At 37.5% G+C, this 23,125-nt stretch overlaps 1 pseudogene across 1 annotated transcript in view; it reads left to right on the top strand.

The window, feature by feature from the left end:
• The window catches only part of LOC143247612 (O-acyltransferase like protein-like), a 52,562-nt pseudogene that overhangs the window by 9,147 nt on the left and 20,290 nt on the right, over nt 1-23,125 (top strand). Inside the window, exons 4-7 of the transcript XR_013026619.1 lie at nt 2,298-2,385; nt 15,480-15,586; nt 16,832-17,002; nt 19,143-19,236. The product of XR_013026619.1 is annotated as an O-acyltransferase like protein-like (transcript). The remainder of the gene's footprint in view (nt 1-2,297; nt 2,386-15,479; nt 15,587-16,831; nt 17,003-19,142; nt 19,237-23,125) is intronic.

Below are 23,125 nucleotides of genomic sequence, written 5' to 3'. Positions count from 1 at the left end.
TTAACCTTGGAAAGAGCAGTGGCTTCAAGCTAATATATGATATTAATAAACCTAGAGAAGAGCAGTGGTTTCAGGGTTTAGATTTTGTATTTCTGTTCTTAAACGTGTATCTCATGCTACTGGTGGTATCCATGTTCGACATAAGTTACATTCGAAATCCTGCTGATTCCTCACTAACATAGGGACCGGGCATGGCCTGGTGGTTAGGGCGATCGACTCGCACTTTGTAGTTCGTGTGTTCGAATCCCCATCACACCAAACATGCCAACCCTTTCAGTTGTGGGGGCGTTATAATGTGACGATTAATCCTATTGTTCATTAAAACAGTAGCCTACAGTTTGGCCGTGGGTCGTGTTGACTAGCTCCTTTCCCTCTATTATATCACTGCTAAATTAGGGACAACTAATACAGAGACTTAGGCTACTATTTTTCTAACGAATAATGATGTCGACCATCACATTATAACAACCCATGCCTAAAAAGCGAGAAGTTTCGCTGATTTGTGTTCTGTTACCAGCTAGTTACTGTCCTTTGCTTGACTGTTGTATATTGTGTTACAAGCTAATTACTATCCTTTGCTTGATCATTGTATATTGTGTTCTAAGCTTGACATTGTTCTTAGTTTGACCGTTGTATATTGTGTTACAAGCTAGCTAGTGTTCTTTGCTTGACCACTGTATGTTGTGTTACAAGCTACCTAGTGTTCTTTGCTTTACCACTGTATGCTGTGTTACAAGCTAGTTACTGTTCTTTGCTTGACCACTGTATATTGTGTTACAAGCTAGTTACTGTTCTTTGCTTGACCACTGTATATTTTGTTACAAGCTAGCTACTGTTCTTTGCTTGACCACTGTATATTGTGTTACAAGCTAGATAGTGTTCTTTGCTTGACCACTGTATATTGTGTTACAAACTAGCTACTGTCCTTTGCTTGACCACTGTATATTGTGTTACAAGCTAGCTAGTGTTCTTTGCTTGACCACTGTATATTGTGTTACAAACTAGCTACTGTCCTTTACTTGACCACTGTATATTGTGTTACAAGCTAGCTAGTGTTCTTTGCTTGACCACTGTATATTGTGTTACAAGCTACCTAGTGCTCTTTGCTTGAGCACTGTATATTGTGTTACAAGCTACCTAGTGTTCTTTGCTTGACTGTTGTATATTGTGTTACAAGATAGCTAGTGTTCTTTGCTTTACTGTTGTATATTGTGTTACAAAAAATATCCGATATAATCCACAGAACAGTTGAACTGGTTTGTTATCATTAAAGCATCCGATATAATTTATAGAACAGGAGAACTGAACTGTTACGACTAAAAGAATCTGATATAATACATGCAGCAATGGAACTAAATTGTTATGAATAAAAGAATCTGATATAACACATGCAACAATGGAACTAAATTGTTAGGACTAAAAGAATCTGATATAATACATGCAACAATGGAACTAAATTGTTAGGACTAAAAGAATCTGATGTAACACATGCAACAATGGAACTAAATTGTTATGACTAAAAGAATCTGATATAATACATGCAACAATGGAACTAAATTGTTATGACTAAAAGAATCTGATATAATACATGCAGCAATGGAACTAAATTGTTATGACTAAAAGAATCTGATATAACACATGCAACAATGGAACTAAATTGTTAGGACTAAAAGAATCTCATATAACACATGCAACAATGGAACTAAATTGTTATGACTAAAAGAATCTGATATAATACATGCAACAATGGAACTAAATTGTTATGACTACAAGAATCTGATATAATACATGCAACAATGGAACTAAATTGTTATGACTAAAAGAATCTGATGTAATACATGCAACAATGGAACTAAATTGTTATGACTAAAAGAATCTGATATAACACATGCAACAATGGAACTAAATTGTTATGACTAAAAGAATCTGATATAATACATGCAGCAATGAAACTAAATTGTTATGACTACAAGAATCTGATATAATACATGCAACAATGGAACTAAATTGTTATGACTAAAAGAATCTGATGTAATACATGCAACAATGGAACTAAATTGTTATGACTAAAAGAATCTGATATAATACATGCAACAATGGAACTAAATTGTTATGACTACAAGAATCTGATATAATACATGCAACAATGGAACTAAATTGTTATGACTAAAAAAATCTGATGTAATACATGCAACAATGGAACTAAATTGTTATGACTAAAAGAATCTGATATAACACATGCAACAATGGAACTAAATTGTTATGACTAAAACAATCTGATTTTGTCTGTTGAACAGTGGGTGGCTGGCTAAAGCTCAAAGGAAGTGTTCAAAATTGCGAAGTAAAAAGTGCTGTTCAATTAACAGCTCGGCAGGTAGTGTCCATGTAAGTATTTTTAGATTATCTGTTAATTTTTCCCTTTGTTTTACCACATGATATTGAATGCTGTCAAAGATTTTAAAGGAAACACGTTCAACAAATACAACTATTTCAAATTATTTACTAATAGATTGGTATCGATTAGCACTTTAAAAAATACTTGGTAACTATAGAAGTATGCAATATTACAAAATAACTAGAATTCTATAAAATAAATCTGTACAAAACGAAACGAACTATAATGAATAGAAAGTGTTGATTTGTTATATAATATAACAATTAGCTAGAGTACCCTACTCCTGGAGGTACGTTATGTAATAACAATTAGCTAGAGTACCCTGCTCCTGAAGGTACGTTATGTAATAACAATTAGCTAGAGTACCCTACTCCTGGAGGTACGTTATCTAATAACAATTAGCTAGAGTACCCTACTCCTGGAGGTACGTTATCTAATAACAATTAGCTAGAGTACCCTACTCCTGGAGGTACGTTATGTAATAACAATTAGCTAGAGTACCCTACTCCTGGAGGTACGTTATGTAATAACAATTAGCTAGAGTACCCTACTCCTGGAGGTACGTTATCTAATAACAATTAGCTAGAGTACCCTACTCCTGGAGGTACGTTATCTAATAACAATTAGCTAGAGTACCCTACTCCTGAAGGTACGTTATGTAATAACAATTAGCTAGAGTACCCTACTCCTGAAGGTACGTTATGTAATAACAATTAGCTAGAGTACCCTACTCCTGGAGGTACGTTATCTAATAACAATTAGCTAGAGTACCCTACTCCTGAGGTACGTTATCTAATAACAATTATCTAGAGTACCCTACTCCTGGAGGTACGTTATCTAATAACAATTAGCTAGAGTACCCTACTCCTGGAGGTACGTTATCTAATAACAATTAGCTAGAGTACCCTACTCCTGGAGGTACGTTATCTAATAACAATTAACTAGAGTACCCTACTCCTGGAGGTACGTTATGTAATAACAATTAGCTAGAGTACCCTACTCCTGGAGGTACGTTATCTAATAACAATTAGCTAGAGTACCCTACTCCTGGAGGTACGTTATGTAATAACAATTAGCTAGAGTACCCTACTTCTGGAGGTACGTTATCTAATAACAATTAGCTAGAGTACCCTACTCCTGAGGTACGTTATCTAATAACAATTAGCTAGAGTACCCTACTCCTGGAGGTACGTTATCTAATAACAATTAGCTAGAGTACCCTACTCCTGGAGGTACGTTATGTAATAACAATTAGCTAGAGTACCCTACTCCTGAGGTACGTTATGTAATAACAATTAGCTAGAGTACCCTACTCCTGGAGGTACGTTATCTAATAACAATTAGCTAGAGTACCCTACTCCTGGAGGTACGTTATCTAATAACAATTAGCTAGAGTACCCTACTCCTGGAGGTACGTTATGTAATAACAATTAGCTAGAGTACCCTACTCCTGGAGGTACGTTATGTAATAACAATTAGCTAGAGTACCCTACTCCTGGAGGTACGTTATGTAATAACAATTAGCTAGAGTACCCTACTCCTGGAGGTACGTTATCTAATAACAATTAGCTAGAGTACCCTACTCCTGGAGGTACGTTATGTAATAACAATTAGCTAGAGTACCCTACTCCTGGAGGTACGTTATCTAATAACAATTAGCTAGAGTACCCTACTCCTGGAGGTACGTTATGTAATAACAATTAGCTAGAGTACCCTACTCCTGGAGGTACGTTATGTAATAACAATTAGCTAGAGTACCCTACTCCTGGAGGTACGTTATCTAATAACAATTAGCTAGAGTACCCTACTCCTGGAGGTACGTTATGTAATAACAATTAGCTAGAGTACCCTACTCCTGGAGGTACGTTATCTAATAACAATTAGCTAGAGTACCCTACTCCTGGAGGTACGTTATGTAATAACAATTAGCTAGAGTACCCTACTCCTGGAGGTACGTTATCTAATAACAATTAGCTAGAGTACCCTACTCCTGGAGATACGTTATGTAATAACAATTAGCTAGAGTACCCTACTCCTGGAGGTACGTTATGTAATAACAATTAGCTAGAGTACCCTACTCCTGGAGGTACGTTATGTAATAACAATTAGCTAGAGTACCCTACTCCTGAGGTACGTTATGTAATAACAATTAGCTAGAGTACCCTACTCCTGGAGGTACGTTATGTAATAACAATTAGCTAGAGTACCCTACTCCTGGAGGTACGTTATGTAATAACAATTAGCTGGAGTACCCTACTACTGGAGGTACGTTATGTAATAACAATTAGCTAGAGTACCCTACTCCTGGAGGTACGTTATCTAATAACAATTAGCTAGAGTACCTTACTCCTGGAGGTACGTTATCTAATAACAATTAGCTAGAGTACCCTACTCCTGGAGGTACGTTATCTGATAACAATTAGCTAGAGTACCCTACTCCTGGAGGTACGTTATCTAATAACAATTAGCTAGAGTACCCTACTCCTGGAGGTACGTTATCTAATAACAATTAGCTAGAGTACCCTACTCCTGGAGGTACGTTATGTAATAACAATTAGCTAGAGTACCCTACTCCTGGAGGTACGTTATGTAATAACAATTAGCTAGAGTACCCTACTCCTGGAGGTACGTTATCTAATAACAATTAGCTAGAGTACCCTACTCCTGGAGGTACGTTATCTAATAACAATTAGCTAGAGTACCCTACTCCTGGAGGTACGTTATCTGATAACAATTAGCTAGAGTACCCTACTCCTGAAGGTACGCTATCTGATAACAATTAGCTAGAGTACCCTACTCCTGAAGGTACGCTATCTAATAACAATTAGCTAGAGTACCCTACTCCTGGAGGTACGTTATCTAATAACAATTAGCTAGAGTACCCTACTCCTGAAGGTACGTTTTGTAATAACAATTAGCTAGAGTACCCTACTCCTGGAGGTACGTTATCTAATAACAATTAGCTAGAGTACCCTACTCCTGGAGGTACGTTATGTAATAACAATTAGCTAGAGTACCCTACTCCTGGAGGTACGTTATCTAATAACAATTAGCTAGAGTACCCTACTCCTGGAGGTACGTTATCTAATAACAATTAGCTAGAGTACCCTACTCCTGGAGGTACGTTATGTAATAACAATTAGCTAGAGTACCCTACTCCTGGAGGTACGTTATCTAATAACAATTAGCTAGAGTACCCTACTCCTGGAGGTACGTTATGTAATAACAATTAGCTAGAGTACCCTACTCCTGGAGGTACGTTATGTAATAACAATTAGCTGGAGTACCCTACTACTGGAGGTACGTTATGTAATAACAATTAGCTAGAGTACCCTACTCCTGGAGGTACGTTATCTAATAACAATTAGCTAGAGTACCTTACTCCTGGAGGTACGTTATCTAATAACAATTAGCTAGAGTACCCTACTCCTGGAGGTACGTTATCTGATAACAATTAGCTAGAGTACCCTACTCCTGGAGGTACGTTATCTAATAACAATTAGCTAGAGTACCCTACTCCTGGAGGTACGTTATCTAATAACAATTAGCTAGAGTACCCTACTCCTGGAGGTACGTTATGTAATAACAATTAGCTAGAGTACCCTACTCCTGGAGGTACGTTATGTAATAACAATTAGCTAGAGTACCCTACTCCTGGAGGTACGTTATCTAATAACAATTAGCTAGAGTACCCTACTCCTGGAGGTACGTTATCTAATAACAATTAGCTAGAGTACCCTACCCTGGAGGTACGTTATCTGATAACAATTAGCTAGAGTACCCTACTCCTGAAGGTACGCTATCTGATAACAATTAGCTAGAGTACCCTACTCCTGAAGGTACGCTATCTAATAACAATTAGCTAGAGTACCCTACTCCTGAGGTACGTTATCTAATAACAATTAGCTAGAGTACCCTACTCCTGAAGGTACGTTTTGTAATAACAATTAGCTAGAGTACCCTACTCCTGGAGGTACGTTATCTAATAACAATTAGCTAGAGTACCCTACTCCTGGAGGTACGTTATGTAATAACAATTAGCTAGAGTACCCTACTCCTGGAGGTACGTTATCTAATAACAATTAGCTAGAGTACCCTACTCCTGGAGGTACGTTATCTAATAACAATTAGCTAGAGTACCCTACTCCTGGAGGTACGTTATGTAATAACAATTAGCTAGAGTACCCTACTCCTGGAGGTACGTTATCTAATAACAATTAGCTAGAGTACCCTTACTCCTGGAGGTACGTTATCTAATAACAATTAGCTAGAGTACCCTACTCCTGGAGGTACGTTATCTAATAACAATTAGCTAGAGTACCCTACTCCTGAGGTACGTTATCTAATAACAATTAGCTAGAGTACCCTACTCCTGGAGGTACGTTATGTAATAACAATTAGCTAGAGTACCCTACTCCTGGAGGTACGTTATCTAATAACAATTAGCTAGAGTACCCTACTCCTGGAGGTACGTTATCTAATAACAATTAGCTAGAGTACCCTACTCCTGGAGGTACGTTATGTAATAACAATTAGCTAGAGTACCCTACTCCTGGAGGTACGTTATCTAATAACAATTAGCTAGAGTACCCTACTCCTGGAGGTACGTTATCTAATAACAATTAGCTAGAGTACCCTACTCCTGGAGGTACGTTATGTAATAACAATTAGCTAGAGTACCCTACTCCTGAGGTACGTTATGTAATAACAATTAGCTAGAGTACCCTACTCCTGGAGGTACGTTATGTAATAACAATTAGCTAGAGTACCCTACTCCTGGAGGTACGTTATCTAATAACAATTAGCTAGAGTACCCTACTCCTGAAGGTACGTTATGTAATAACAATTAGCTAGAGTACCCTACTCCTGGAGGTACGTTATCTAATAACAATTAGCTAGAGTACCCTACTCCTGGAGGTACGTTATCTAATAACAATTAGCTAGAGTACCCTACTCCTGGAGGTACGTTATCTAATAACAATTAGCTAGAGTACCCTACTCCTGGAGGTACGTTATGTAATAACAATTAGCTAGAGTACCCTACTCCTGGAGGTACGTTATCTAATAACAATTAGCTAGAGTACCCTACTTCTGGAGGTACGTTATCTAATAACAATTAGCTAGAGTACTCTACTCCTGGTGGTACACTATATAAATTCATGATTAATGAAAGGTTATCTTAGAACAAGGAAATCCTGTTTCCCTTATATGTTGGCCCGGCTCTTAATCTGATGGTCGTGGGTTCGAATCCCCGTCACATCAAACATGCTCGCCCTTTTAGTTGTGGGGGCGTTATAATGTGACGGTCATAAATAAAAGAGTAGCCCAAAGGTCGACGTTAGGTGGTGATGACCACCTTCGACCTAACCTTCCACTGCTAAAATATGGACGGCTAGAGCAGATAGTCCTAGTATAGCTTTGCGCGAGATTCAAAACAATTGAAACTTTTACATGTAATTACAAAAAAACGTAAAATGTCCATATAAAGTGCTGGACAAATAATGTGAAAACATAAGTTTGGGTCTATCTCCACATGAACCCAAAAAAACCTTCGGGTCAAATTTCTTCAAGATTCGTCAACAGAGGAGAGGAATAGTGATAAAAAACACGAACATTCAAAACTGCAAAATTCCAAACTGGAAATTTCTAAGTGTTTCCTGCCTGGGTCCAATAACTCTCCATACCAGTTCTGGTGAAAAACCATCCGCACCTTGCGAGGTAGTTACGTGGACAGACGAAAGACACTTTTATTATATTGATATAGATGTTTTCGGTCACAAACCCATTAATATTTCCTAATACCTAATTAGGTAAATTATTAAACTATATGCTAAGCTAACAATACAAAATAATATTACTAGATGTAAAATAATAATAATGCCATTAATAGTTACTTTAAATATTATAGGAAATAATATTGCTGTAGCAAACTTTAAATAATAATGTAGTGTGGATGTAATATTACTGTTTTTCGTAATGTAAAAATTCATTTTGTATTTTGCATTATATATGTATAAATATAGGAGGAAGAAGTTTTAAAGTTGATTACTTGTTTTATTTTTTTGGCTTAACATAATTTCTTAACTTTTATGGAAACACATCATTAATGAAATGTTTATATTAAAGGCATAATTCTGAATAACATTAGCTCTACTTCCACAATGTTCCTGAAAGTGTTCTTATTGAAAAGGCAAATAAAATCAAAACTAAGGATAACAAATATTTTATTTGTTTATTTTGAAGTTCATACATCATGCTGTGTTGTCGCCTACAGAACGCATCATACTTCTCGTGATTCATGGTATGCGCACGTTTTATTGACGTCGCGACAGCACATATTGCAACGTTAGACGTAGTTAATGTAACCTAATTTTAGTATGTTTTTGAATGACTGAAACACCAGACACGACCGTAGAGCTGTGCGATTGGTTAAAATATGTGATCCTTCCATGCATCCTTAGGCCCTCTTTTGGGGAAATAAATAATGTACTTATATTTTCCTGTATTTATTTAAAAATTGTTGTTGTTGTTGTTTTTTGGAATTTCGCACAAAGCTACTCGAGGGCTATCTGTGCTAGCCGTCCCTAATTTAGCAGTGTAAGACTAGAGGGAAGGCAGCTAGTCATCACCACCCACCGCAAACTCTTGGGCTACTCTTTTACCAACGAATAGTGGGATTGACCGTCACATTATACACCCCCACGGCTGGGAGGGCGAGCATGTTTAGCGCGACGCGGGCGCGAACTCGCGACCCTCGGATTACGAGTCGCACGCCTTACGCGCTTGGCCATGCCAGGCCCTTATTTAAAAATAAATGACATTAAAGTATAACATATATTATCTTATAGTTAATTAGAAAAATATTTATGTATGTGTGGTAGAGTCGTTTAACTCCCGTTATTTACAAAATAACACTATGTAACACAAATTGTGCTCCTGGATAGTATGTGTTATTACACTATGTAACACAAGTTGTGTCCCTGTATAGTATGTATAATTACACTATGTAACATAAATTTTGTTCCTGGACAGTATGTGTTATTTCTTAAGTGCTTATGTTGTAAAAGTACAGAAAATGGCCATTATTCCCTTCAAACTTTGCTTTTGTGACCTAGGTAATGAAATTTAGAAATTAACCTATTTTCTATTTAAAAACGGGCAAATTTGCACATTTTCATTTACGTAAGGTCTGAATAAAAAAACATATGAATCAAGATTTAAATGTATTTACACTAAAGTTATAATGAACAGAAATTTTTAGAAGTGAGTAGTTTTTCGAGATTTGCGACTGTAATGTAAATCACTTTCACGTATTAGCCTCCAAATGTAGTCTCCCATCATGTTTTCGTTATACGCTCCTTGGTAGCGGCGTTCAAAATCCAGTATATCTTGGTGGAAGCGCTCGTCTTGCACCTTTGAGTATGCTCCTGTGTTCTCCTTGAATTTATCAAAATTAGCGTCAAGGATATGGACTTTCAGGGACATCCTGCAGCCCATTTTGCCTTAGTTCTTCACCAGAGCCTCAACCAGTTCCATATAATTTTCGGCCTTGCGATTGCCCAAAAAGCCCCAAACCACTGCGACAAAGCTGCCTCAAGCTTTTTTTTCCTTTCCTACTGAGCTTCTTGGAGAATTCTATGCACTCCAGGATCTTCATTATTCGTGATTAAACGAAGACACTAGCTTTGACCTTTGCTTCAGACAGCTTAGAGAAGAAGTCTCGAAGGTACTTGAAGGTTGCAGACTCCTTATCAAGAGCTGTGACAAATTGTTTCATAAGCCCCAATTTTATGTACAATGGTAGAAACAACACCTTCTGGAGGGACACTAGTGGCTTACACTTATCATTGTGTATCCCCACAGAAAAGTCGGTCCGTTGTGGCCAGTGATTCTTGTTGTAGTGCGCTGCGGTGTCCCTTTTGTCCCAAAAGTAAAGATAACAGGGAGACCCATCAGGAATGCCACCATTTTGAAGACTCCAATAACCTCCCAGCCATACTCATCATACTTCAAGACTTCTAGCAAGGTCTTGATGGTGTTGTATTCTTCTTTGAGGTGCATCGAACGAGCCGGGGGAAGAGACAGATACTTATTTTTGAAAATTCTTGTAAGTTCGAGAAAACTCTCCATCAACTACTCACCACTGAATCTACCTGGAATATTCTGGAAATAGGTAAATTTGAAAATTTATTACCCAGCTCACAAAAGCAAAGTTTCAAGAGAAACATGGGTATTTTCCATTTACTTTAGGCATAAGCAATTGGGAACAAGAAAAGTAAAAATTTTGCTACATAGTGTTATTTACAGTAACAATAATTAACACCAAAACTTGCGGTTCAAATTCTAAAACACGAAGAAGTGTTGGAAACCAATAAGTGTAAAACATACGAAAAAAAAACACAACAATAACTGATTTGTTTTCCACCTTCCTCTTACATAATTCATGGTGGATTCTAAATCACAGGCTAATAAAGATAGCAGTTCAAATCTATCTTTTGTCATTGCCAAGGAGGCATTTCGTTCATCATCAGAGGGCGTCAGTTGAAATTTGCAATGGATGACAAATGATTCATCATTGTCTTCCTCTCTTTCTGGATCATTTAATTCTAGTCAAGATAAGAAAACTGGCAAGTCAGCAGAGGTTGCGCCCTCTCTTCGAACATGAAAATTATCCAAATTATAGCGAAAAAAATAATAACAACCTTCAATTGGAATACGAAAAACTTTTGATTGATTGTTTGACATGAAGCATAAAGCACTGAAGCATTTCTTGGCATTTAAAATGTGCCCAGAATATTGAATGTGTGTGTATTAAGGAGAAGTGTGTTGTAAACACACAGAAATATTTTTAAAAAAGTTAAGAAAATACATGTTGAAATATTTTCCGCTTTTATGTTTATGCTGCTACAGACTGACGCTATCAAGGTCAGTAAAGGTTTATGAAGGTTAATTAGCAAGAAGGAACTGAAAATATTCCCCAACAGCTTGGAGACACTACAAAATGGGCTAAAACTGCGGGTAACTGATGAATGTCACACACAAAACTGACAAAAAAAGAACCGAGTTGGCCCTTTGAAGAACTATTGGTAACAATAATGTGTGTATGGATACAAGAAAAGAGGCTGCTGATTAACCGACTCTGTCTGCAACCAATGAATAAGAAGTTTGGATTTTGTTCCTGGTATTGCACACGATCGCAGAAAAAAGGAATGACCAGAACTACTTGCAGTTACCGTATTTTATGCGTTGTAAAACGCTACATCATGGAAAATGCCCCCTAATTTTAGAAAGACAATTCTAAACACAGTTACCGTATTTTATGCGTTGTAAAACGCTACATCATGGAAGATGCCCCCTAATTTTGGAAAGACAATTCTAAACACAGTTGCCGTATTTTATGCGTTGTAAAACGCTACATCATGGAAGATGCCCCCTAATTTTAGAAAGACAATTCTAAACACAGTTACCGTATTTTATGCGTTGTAAAACGCTACATCATGGAAGATGCCCCCTAATTTTAGAAAGACAATTCTAAACACAGTTACCGTATTTTATGCGTTGTAAAACGCTACATCATGGAAGATGCTCCCTAATTTTAGAAAGACAATTCTAAACACAGTTACCGTATTTTATGCGTTGTAAAACGCTACATCATGGAAGATGCCCCCTAATTTTAGAAAGACAATTCTAAACACAGTTACCGTATTTTATGCGTTGTAAAACGCTATATCATGGAAGATGCCCCCTAATTTTAGAAAGACAATTCTAAACACAGTTACCGTATTTTATGCGTTGTAAAACGCTACATCATGGAAGATGCCCCCTAATTTTAGAAAGACAATTCTAAACACAGTTACCGTATTTTATGCGTTGTAAAACGCTACATCATGGAAGATGCCCCCTAATTTTGGAAAGACAATTCTAAACACAGTTGCCGTATTTTATGCGTTGTAAAACGCTACATCATGGAAGATGCCCCCTAATTTTGGAAAGACAATTCTAAACACAGTTGCCGTATTTTATGCGTTGTAAAACGCTACATCATGGAAGATGCCCCCTAATTTTAGAAAGACAATTCTTAACACAGTTACCGTATTTTATGCGTTGTAAAACGCTACATCATGGAAGATGCCCCCTAATTTTGGAAAGACAATTCTAAACACAGTTACCGTATTTTATGCGTTGTAAAACGCTACATCATGGAAGATGCCCCCTAATTTTGGAAAGACAATTCTACACAAAAATTATTTTGACTCAGCAACCAACACCTTGATGCAACCTTGACTTTTTCAACCTACTGAGTAAATACAGTCAAATACGTCATATTGTTTACAGTATATCGACAATATTATTAAATTGGATATTTTATGCTATTGAAGATGCTTATAAATTGTAAGTAATGAAATCACGATCAATATGAGAGGCCATTTTGAGTAAATCATAACCTAATCTCTTGCCTTAACTCATCACTTTTGTCTTGGAAGGCGCACGAGGACTTGTCAAGGTATTTTTAAAGAAAGAAGTGCGTCTTAAAAGGCGTAAAATACGGTAGTTGTTTACACTATTGGAAAGGTCGTAAGAATACCAGCAAACAATTGACTAAAAACGTATGTGACGAGTGGAAAATCAGCTCTCCCGTACTCAGAAGAGAGTCCTCCAGACTCCACGTCAGTTTTCTGAGTTTAAGCAAGTATGAACACTGTCATGATGAGTCCTCTAAACGTTCCTCACCAAAACCTTCTTCATCTAAACGTTCCTCACCAAAACCTTCTTCATTAAACGTTCCTCACCAAAACCTTCTTCATCTAAACGTTCCTCACCAAAACTTTCTTCATCTAAACGTTCCTCACCAAAACTTTCTTCATCTAAACGTTCCTCACCAAAACCTTCTTCATCTAAACGTTCCTCACCAAAACCTTCTTCATCTAAACGTTCCTCACCAAAACCTTCTTCATCTAAACGTTCCTCACGAAAACTTTCTTCATCTAAACGTTCCTCACCAAAACTTTCTTCATCTAAACGTTCCTCACCAAAACCTTCTTCATCTAAACGTTCCTCACCAAAACTTTCTTCAAGTAACTTGTTGCTATTATTCCTGATGCTGATCAACACTGCAAAATGCAGCTGAGGTAACTTGCTTCAAAAAGTGTTTTGTTGGTTAACTAGAAGTGATTTGTAAGTATAAAGAAGGTATGCAATATTGAATGTAAGTCTTTGATATTTGAAAACTTATTAAAATTGTTTATTTTTGGAATCTTGGCCTCAAAATCGAATTCTTTGTTTTAACTGTAAAACCTCAAGTTAGTGCTTGTGTGCTCCACTCGCCCATTGCATTCATTCCTCAATTAAATAAATAACAGAATAACTGGCAGTGTTAATCAAAGCTCCAGTGGCTAAGCCGAACCTATAAGCCTGCCTCTATTAAAACGCATTAGACTATTTGTGCTATGCCCAATGCAGGTATCGAAACCCGGTTTTAGTGGTGTGAGTCTGCACACATACCGTTGTGCCATTAAAGAGCATATGAAAAGCGGCATTGAAGAAACAAGTGAGAGAAGTAGAAGTGGGCAGTGATTATAGCATCAGGGATCAGATATGCTGCTGTGGTCTCTTTGGTACAACAATAAAAGTACGGACAGTTTGATGAAGGTGCCCAGGCTGCTCAAGAGCCACAGAATCCCTGGGGCGTCAAGATTCTTGAAACAAAACATGAGACTGGTGTACGAGGGAAATTGCCTCAAATGGTTAAGGAGATTTGTATGGATGGTAACAAACAGTTGGAATATTTTCATAAATAGAAGATGAAAATGTACAAGCCAAATATTCCATATCCTCAAATGTGAAGAAATTTAAATCAGTGTCCCAAAGTGCGCTATCACTGAATAATTCGTATCCTCAAATAAGAAAATATTTGAATCAATCTTCCGAACTACGCTATCATTAAATGATCCATATCCTCAAATGTGAAGATATTTGAATCACTGTCCCAAAGTGCGCTTTTAATGTGAGGTTAAAAAGAAGACCAGTCCACTTTACAAAAAAAAAAAAAACTGAGAATGTTCTAGATGATGGTAGTCATGTGTAGAAGATTTAGGCAGAAAGCCAGACATGGATAGATAGGTGGATGGACACTACCAAAAGGGTGTAAGAATGTTAATTATAAGCAGAGATATAAGATTAAGAGAAGCAATGTCAGTGTCTGGTGTGGTTTAAGACATGTATAAGATATAATAAGCTAAATGGAACAAACAATTCTCTCCAGGATAAAGCTCGACTAAATCGGAAGACAAGCGGTTGTGGATGTTGACATCAACCATAATGACGTAGCTCAATAAAAGTGAAGAAGGCAAGAGATGATTACTTTTTCTCTCTGAAGCTTATGGTAACAACCGTCATTTTACATGATGAAATAAGTAATGTAATGATGAGGTATTCTGTGAAGCTTTGATCATGTTAACTGTAAATCCAAACTTATAGTGTGCAACCAATCACCACTCCTCCCATTATTTGTAGTTTGTCACTACTTAGAGGTCCGGCACGGCCAAGTGGGTTAAGGCGTTCCACTCGTAATCTGAGGGTCGCGGGTTTGAATCCCCGTCGCACCAAACATGCTCGCCCTATCAGCCGTGGAGGCGTGACAATGCAACGGTCAATACCACGATTCGTTGGCAAAAGAGTAGCCCAAGAGTTTGCTGTGGGTGGTGATTACCAGCTGCCTTCCCTCTAGCCTTACGCTACTAAATTAGGGACGGTTAGCGCAGATAGTCCTCGTGTAGCTTTCCGCGAAATTAAAAAAAAAACCAATAAACAGTCACTACTTAGTACATCGTAGCAACACAGCGGTGAAACAAAGTAGGCTTAAAGAACGTCTATCTAAATATTAGACGATTAATGGGTTCGTCAAGCAAGCAATAATGGTCACAACACAGACTGATTGGTTTTAAAAGAATGTACACCAACCTAAGCCAGAATCTGTACTCTGCATATTTTTAGCAAAAAAAATCTTACTGCGTAAACACTCGCATGATCGATATTTCTTTCTTTTCGGTTTTGTAGAACATGTACTTTTTTCTTCCTATTTCAGATGTATCCTATCTGCGATTTTGTTCCTAGTTGTGACAGGAAGTGCACTAGATGTTTACCGAAACGTCCTCAGAAAGAAGAATCAGGCTGCTCCAGAGGAGAAACAAGGTAATTGTAACTGTTACTCTCGCTCCAGTTGTTGTTACTTAAAACACTTCTAATTTCTAATACTCGTTTTCAAGTACTAACGTATATAATGATATATTTCTCTATAATCCTAACACACCATTAATGATGTATCGAATCGCAAAACAACAGCAACAAAAACGAGTGAATAAAAATAAATCACCTTAATCCATCACAGATGTAATTCCTTGACGAAACAGATGTAAGTTTGTGAACTTATTGACAGATTTGTGTTTTGTATACTTCACCATACCCGTTTTTATGAGAACTCTTAACATCCCAGGAATATTCGTTTCGTCATCCGACGTGTACCCTCCATTGGGATAGCAGTAAGTCTACGAACTTACACGCTAAAATCAGAGGTTCGATTCCTCTCGGTGGACTCAGCAGATAGCCCGATGTGACTTTGCTATAAGAAACCACAAACACATGAACTTAAAACCCTAAAATTATAGGATTCGATTCCCTTCGATAGACATAGCAAATACCATGGTGTGGGTTTGCTATAAAAAAAAAGCCTTGCATGGCCAGGTGGGTTAAGGCGTTCGGTTCGTAATTCAAGGGTCGCGGATTCGAATCCTCGTCGCACCAAACATGCTCGCCCTTTCAGCCGTGGGAGCGTTATAATGTGCAGTCAATCCCACTATTCGTTGGTAAAAGAGTAGCCCTAGAGTTGACGGAGGGTGGTGATGACTAGCTGCCTTCCCTCTAATCTTACAGTGCAAAATTAGGGACGGCTAGCGCAGATAGCCCTCGTGTAACGTTGCGCGAAATTGAAAACAAACTAAACCAAACCTTTTACCAACGAATAGTGGGATTGACCGTAACTTTATAACGCCCCACGTCTGAAAGGGCTAACATATTTGGTGTGACGGAGATTCAAACCTGCGACCCTCAGATCACGAGTCGAGCGCCTAAACTTCTTGATCATGTCGAGCCGTTGTGTGAAGACTGTTTTTTAACTTTTTGTTTTATGACGCGGAAAGCTGTTTCCCTTATATGTAATTGTAAAAATACACTCACAAAAACCGTAATACACAAAATGTGGAACCGCAAAGTTGCATGTATCTTCGCATGGATCCAACGAACGTTCATGCTACATTTGGTAAAGGATCATCAACAGGGGGCGTAGAAGTGGTAAAAACATAAAAGTGAAAATTCCTGTAGTTTTTGTAATTTCATTTTTAAAGATCGTATATTTATTTCGTGTTCTTATCTGTCTATCAGGCAAGATGGAAGAATTCTTCGGTTGTTTTTCGCTACGCTCCAACTTTTTAAAATTATTTTCCACCAAATCATCAGAACAGACAATCAAATCTATTCATGGAATTCGCTTTCTTACCATTATTTGGATCATCATGGCTCATACAGTTAACGAGTACCATTACGGAATGATGAGTAAGTATGAATCATTAACATGTTAAACCTCTGTTTTTATTAACAGTAGTTTATAGTTTCAAGAAAGCTTTAACTATAAAATTTGCCCCGCCCTTCTCACTGGTGAAAGAGCTGTAAGTTTACAGACTTATAGAAGTAAAATCTGGGGCGTCATTCCCAGCGGTGGACACAATGAAACGTACACAGCAGTGAACCCATTGTTGTTTTACTCTTAAACAATGAAACGGACACAGCAGTGAACCCATTGTTGTTTTCCTTTAAAACAATGAAACGGACACAGCAGTGAACCCATTGTTGTTTTACTCTAAAACAATGAAACGTACACAGCAGTGAACCCATTGTGGTTTTCCTCTAAAACAATGAAACGGACACAGCAGTGAACCCATTGTTGTTTTACTCTAAAACAATGAAACGTACACAGCAGTGAACCCATTGTTGTTTTCCTTTAAAACAATGAAACGGACACAGCAGTGAACCCATTGTTGTTTTACTCTAAAACAATGAAACGGACACAGCAGTGAACCCATTGTGGTTTTGCTCTAAAACAATCAAATGGACACAATAGTTAGTGCAAGTGGCATTGCTCTGAAACAATCAAACGGGCACTGGGCAATTAGCCCAGTGTAGCTTTGCTCTAAAACAATCAAAGGGGCGCAACAGTTAACGCAGTGTGGCTTTTCTCTAAAACAATCAAACTGGACGATTTAACCTTTGGTTAACGCCAACATTCTATATCTTGAAGGTTACTACTCTGTGGTAGTTTTTAGTGATCTGGATAGTAAAAAGTGCGTGCGCTGTGTTCGGTCTTCACACAGATATTTATTTTCTTTGCTAGAAACGGAATACTGAATACCATTTAGTAACACTTGGAACCGATTCTTCTCGAAGACAAGCATTCTGAGCGCAACCTGTGATTGAGAAGCAGTATTATAGATTTTATGGACTAATTCCTTTATAGGAGTTTGCTTTTGTTATGTCCTTTGAAACAATCGACGGTAATTTTCCTTAAAATAATGAAGAATAAACATAAAATGCGCAGTCAGCCCAATTATTTGGATTAAAGAGTGTATACAAAATGATTGTCTTGTGGGCAGTTTAAAACCGTATTTTGTCTTCCCATGTGCTATTTCAATAATAAAAATTGTATTGCGTTTGTTTTTAAGCAAAGAAGACTTACTGTAATGCATTATTGGAAAAAATGTTGGGGTTTCGGTTCAATGGATGTATCCAGAACAATAGAGTGCTCAAATTCGCTAAGAAGTTGCCGATATTTTTTTTTCTCTGGATGCCACCCATCCATGTAATTTTACTGGGTGCAAGAACAGACCGCTACCAAAGTGAGAGGTTTTTGACAGTTGTCATTTATATAACGGAACTAATCCCAACTTTATTAGTTCACAAAACCAACCTCCTCTCATCTCTTCGGTCAGTAGGTGAACAAAGATAAGAAAGGTGAACATAGGTGTGAAACCGTAAATCAGAGATTTTGCGGTCTTTTGCGGGGTATGATAACAAGCCATTTACTCAGTACTTTAAAGATTTAAATAATATTTTACTTTCTTGACACGATTGTTCATAATTGTTCAGCAAACTTATTGACACTTTAATTGTATAACTTCAGTGGACAAAAGAAAGAGTCCGTAAATGACGTAGAGACCTAATTTATTTGTTGCATTGCTACTCCATGTGCAATAGACTTGTTTATTTTATTTGCTATCGTAAGCACCACTGATGAGCTGTGAATTCGGAAAAACTTTGTCTACTGCGGAGGACGTAGCGATACAAAGGTGAGATTAGACCTCTACTTTAATAATCTTGCTTATTCTAAATAGTTGACTCACACAAATATACTAAAAATATAAATATATATATCTAAAATGTAAATATATTACGTATATGCAACATGTGAAATAATAAATAATAATTTAAAAAGGCTAACTACTCGAAATAGAATAAAGATAAAATTATCCTGATCGAATTTGATCAACCTGTAAAGAACATTCAAACCTAATTTTTCGTTACGTTGGTTGAAAGGTTTGTGAGTTTCAAGTTGATTTGTTTACACATTTGTTTTGTTTTAAGAAATTTTGACATATGATGTCTAACACTCTCAAACATGGTGTTGTTATATCGTTAATAGGTGGCGTTTTTAACTTGAAAACCCAGGTTGGGTACTTTGATAATCAGTTCCTGGTTCAAGCAAGCATTAGTGTTGACACTTTCTTTTGTATCTCGTAAGTATCTCTTTTTAGCTTCCGTACGGTTTTGAGTTTTGCGCAAAGCTACACGAGGGCTATCTGTGCTAGCCGTCCCTAATTTGACAGTATAAGACTAGAGGGAAGGCAACTAGTCTTCACCACCCACCCCCAACTCTTGGGCTACTCTTTTACCAACGAGTTGACCGTCACATTATAACACTCCCACGACTGTAAGAGCGAGCATGTTTGGTGCGACCGGGATTCAAACCCGCGACTCTCGGATTACGAGTCGAATGCCTTAACACGCTTGGCCATGCCGAGCCCCCAAAGGAAGAAAAAAATGTTTTGATTTCCTTTCAGATTGATAAATATAACAGAGAGTGAGTTTCATAGGATCATCTCAGACTTACCACTTCTCCAATGAACTAAAAGCACGACTTAATTGTATAGAAACTATATATACACCCTCGAAACAATCCACCGAAACACACGTGACTTGATTCACGGTATTTGAAATTAAATAAAAAAATCCATAATTGAACTTTATCATAATGAAAACTAAGTGAACAATAAATTCTTATGACACGTGGCAAAAAAAGAAAACAATCCGTTAGTAGGAGGTTCATATGATCGAATTTCATGTTTGTTGTAACTGTCCTCGAAGTGAAAGTCAGACTTATATATAATTACCATAACTTAAGTACAAAAAAAAAGATCAAAACACAATATTCGATACTTTCTTCACCCGGTATCTAATACCGCAGAGCTGCAATTATTATGTTCCACAGAAGATTGCATATAAACATATACGAAATATGCACTTTTTAGACAACCCATCAGAAAGAAAAAATCTATCTTTAGAAGGCTTATAAAAGACAAAAAAGCCCTCTAGTAAGAGTCGGACATTGACAGTTGAGATAAAGGAACCCTCTAATTCTCAGGAAGAGCAGAAAGTTAAACCTCTAAACGAGAAATAATGGTTCTTGTTTTAATAAAAACTTTATCCTCTTTGCTCAAAGCAATAATGGTCTTCTTCCGAAAAAACATGAAATCGTTTGTTTGTTTTGAATTTCGCTCAAGGCTACTCGAGGGCTATCTGCGCTAGCCGTCCCTAATTTAGCAGTGTAAGACTAGAGGGAAGGCAGCTAGTCATCACCACCCACCGCCAACTCTTTGGCTACTCTTTTACCACCGAATAGTGGGATCGACCGTCACATTATAACGCCTCTAAAGCTGAAAGGCGAGCGTATTTAAGGTGACGGGGATTCGAACCCGCGACCCTCAGATTACGAGTCGAGTCCCTTAACCACGTGGTCAGCTATGATGGACTACCACCGGTACGTATATTTAAGTTTAATGCCCTCCCCCAGTGGTACAGTGGTATATCTGCCGACATATATCGCTATAAACTGGATTTCGATACCCGTGGTGAGCACAGCATAGATAGCCGTTTGCGTAGCTTTCTGCTTAATAGCAAACAAACAAAACAATGAATTTTATATAATTATTTTGTGAGTGAGCATTTGGTGAGTAAAAAAAACACAATCTAGTTTTACGTCTACTCTACGTGTGTATTTGTTTGTTGTTTAACCCAATGGACTATCTGTGTTACGTCCGACGCGGGTATCGAAACCCACTTTTTCACGTTAAAAACCCTGAGACTTATCATTAAGCTGCCAAGGCCGTAAGTAATTAAATAAACTACGTTTGATGATTAATGAAAAACGTTAAAATTTCTAATAATTATATTTACCCAGTTAATAAGATAAACATGTAGTTTCATTAACTTGAATATTGCGCTGGAAGACATTAAAAAATTATATATCGGTATTTCAAACTTTATGCACCAAAACGTCTGTGTCTTAATAGGTCAACGATATAATTTTATGGGCTTAAAATGCTAAAATTCGTGGTTATATTCCCCGCAGTGAACTGAACGCAGATCGGTCTTTGTATGGTTTGTTGGCTTTTTTCTCTAAACCAAAATGTTTAAAAGTGGATCTAATAATGGGAAGTGTTAGCGCCCATCTAGCGATTAACAAGGGGAAGTGTTAGCACCAGTCTAGCGACTAACAATAGGAAGTATTAGCGCCCATCTAGCGACTAACAATGGGAAGTATTAGCGCCCATCTAGCGACTAACAAGGGGAAGTATTAGCGCCCATCTAGCGACTAACAATAGGAAGTATTAGCGCCCATCTAGCGACTAACAATGGGAAGTGTTAGCGCCCATCTAGCGACTAACAATAGGAAATATTAGCGCCCATCTAGCGACTAACAATGGGAAGTGTTAGCGCCCATCTAGCGACTAACAATGGAAAGTATTAGCATCCATCTAGCGACTAACAATGGGAAGTGTTAGCACCAGTATAGCAACTAACAATGGGAAGTGTTAGCACCAGTCTAGCGACTAACAATGGGAAGTGTTAGCACCAGTCTAGCGACTAACAATGGGAAGTATTAGCGCCCATCTAGCGACTAACAATGGGGAGTCTTAGCACCAGTCTAGCATTTTCGCTAATGTGTAATCGATATTCGTACTTTTTGTTTTTTACTATCATGAACAAAACACTAAAAAGAGAAGGTATTTTCGAAGTTTGCGCTATTACACGAACCCGTCACATTTTGAGTGAGATCACTTTGTTTCAGTGCCCTAGCGGTTAAAATAAAAATAAAAGACACTGAGGCTTATTTATTGTTTGTTTTTGAATTTCGCGCAAAGTTACACGAGGGCTATCTGCGCAACCGTCCCTAATTTAGCAGTGTAAGGTTAGATCGAAGGCAACTAGTCGTCACCACCCATCGTCGACCTTTGGACTACTCTTTTACCAACGAATAGTAGGATTGACCGTAACATTATAACGCCCACACGGCTGAAAGGTCGAGCATGTTTGGTGTGACGGGAATTCGAACCCGCAACCCCCAGATTACGAGTCGAGTGCCTAAACCACCTGGCCATGCCAGGCCAAGTTTATATAAAAAGTGAGTAAACACTATATACCCCAAACCAAAAGTGATTAAACGAGAGAAACTCACCTTCGACTTCACCGCAGCCTATCTGATACATTGGTATAGAACTAAATCAAAAGTGTTAGAGCTGAATGGTTATTTCATTATAATGCTTCGCTTAAAATAATTTATTTTCATTTTGACTTATGTTAAATATTTTAAAATGTTTAAACTTTGCGATTGTTGAGTGCTGAAAATGTTAACAGATCCATCCACCTTTGTTGTACTTGATACGCTAAAAAAAAAGTCAATTCCGTTCGCATTATTGGGATTATGGCCGAATATGTCACGAACAGCGCAGCAATCCAGATGATTAATCACTTAATTCGATTCATTGCAAAATTTCGTTTTGTGGCGCTGTCGACTTCTTATAGTTATACCGTGTGTTTAATCAGTTATATCATTTACTCTGTAATTATAATTTTAACCAATTTAGAAAATTTGCTAATCAAATGTTATTGATCATTTTGTGTTTCATAGATTTAGGAATATTCAAAGGAATAGTAACATCTTATAAATCCAAACAATAACTGCTTTTCTTGTTTCACCTTTCGCTTGCAATTTCTGCAGGTTTCACACATGAAGTGTTGGTGAGGTGAAATGTAAGGTTTTGTTTGTTTGTTTTTAATTTCGCGCATATCTACATGAAAGCGATTTGCATTAACAGTCCTTAATTTCGCAGTGTAAGACTAGAAGGAAGAAAACTAGTCATCACCACCTACCGCCAATTCATGAGCTACTATTCTACTAACGAATAGTGGAATTGATTGTGACATTATAACGTCCCCACGAGAAACGTAAAGTAATACGATATATCAGCTAGGCCCGGCATGGCCATCTGGTTAGGGAGCTTTTGACTAACCAGCAGATAATCGCAAGTTCAAGTCTCTAACCACCAAATATGCTCACCCTTCCAG

Source organism: Tachypleus tridentatus, chromosome 3 (genome assembly GCF_004210375.1).
Source record: "Tachypleus tridentatus isolate NWPU-2018 chromosome 3, ASM421037v1, whole genome shotgun sequence".
NCBI classification, from domain to species: domain Eukaryota; kingdom Metazoa; phylum Arthropoda; class Merostomata; order Xiphosura; family Limulidae; genus Tachypleus; species Tachypleus tridentatus.
Note: the sequence above shows the minus strand (reverse complement) of the source record. Positions and strands in the feature narration are given on the sequence as shown.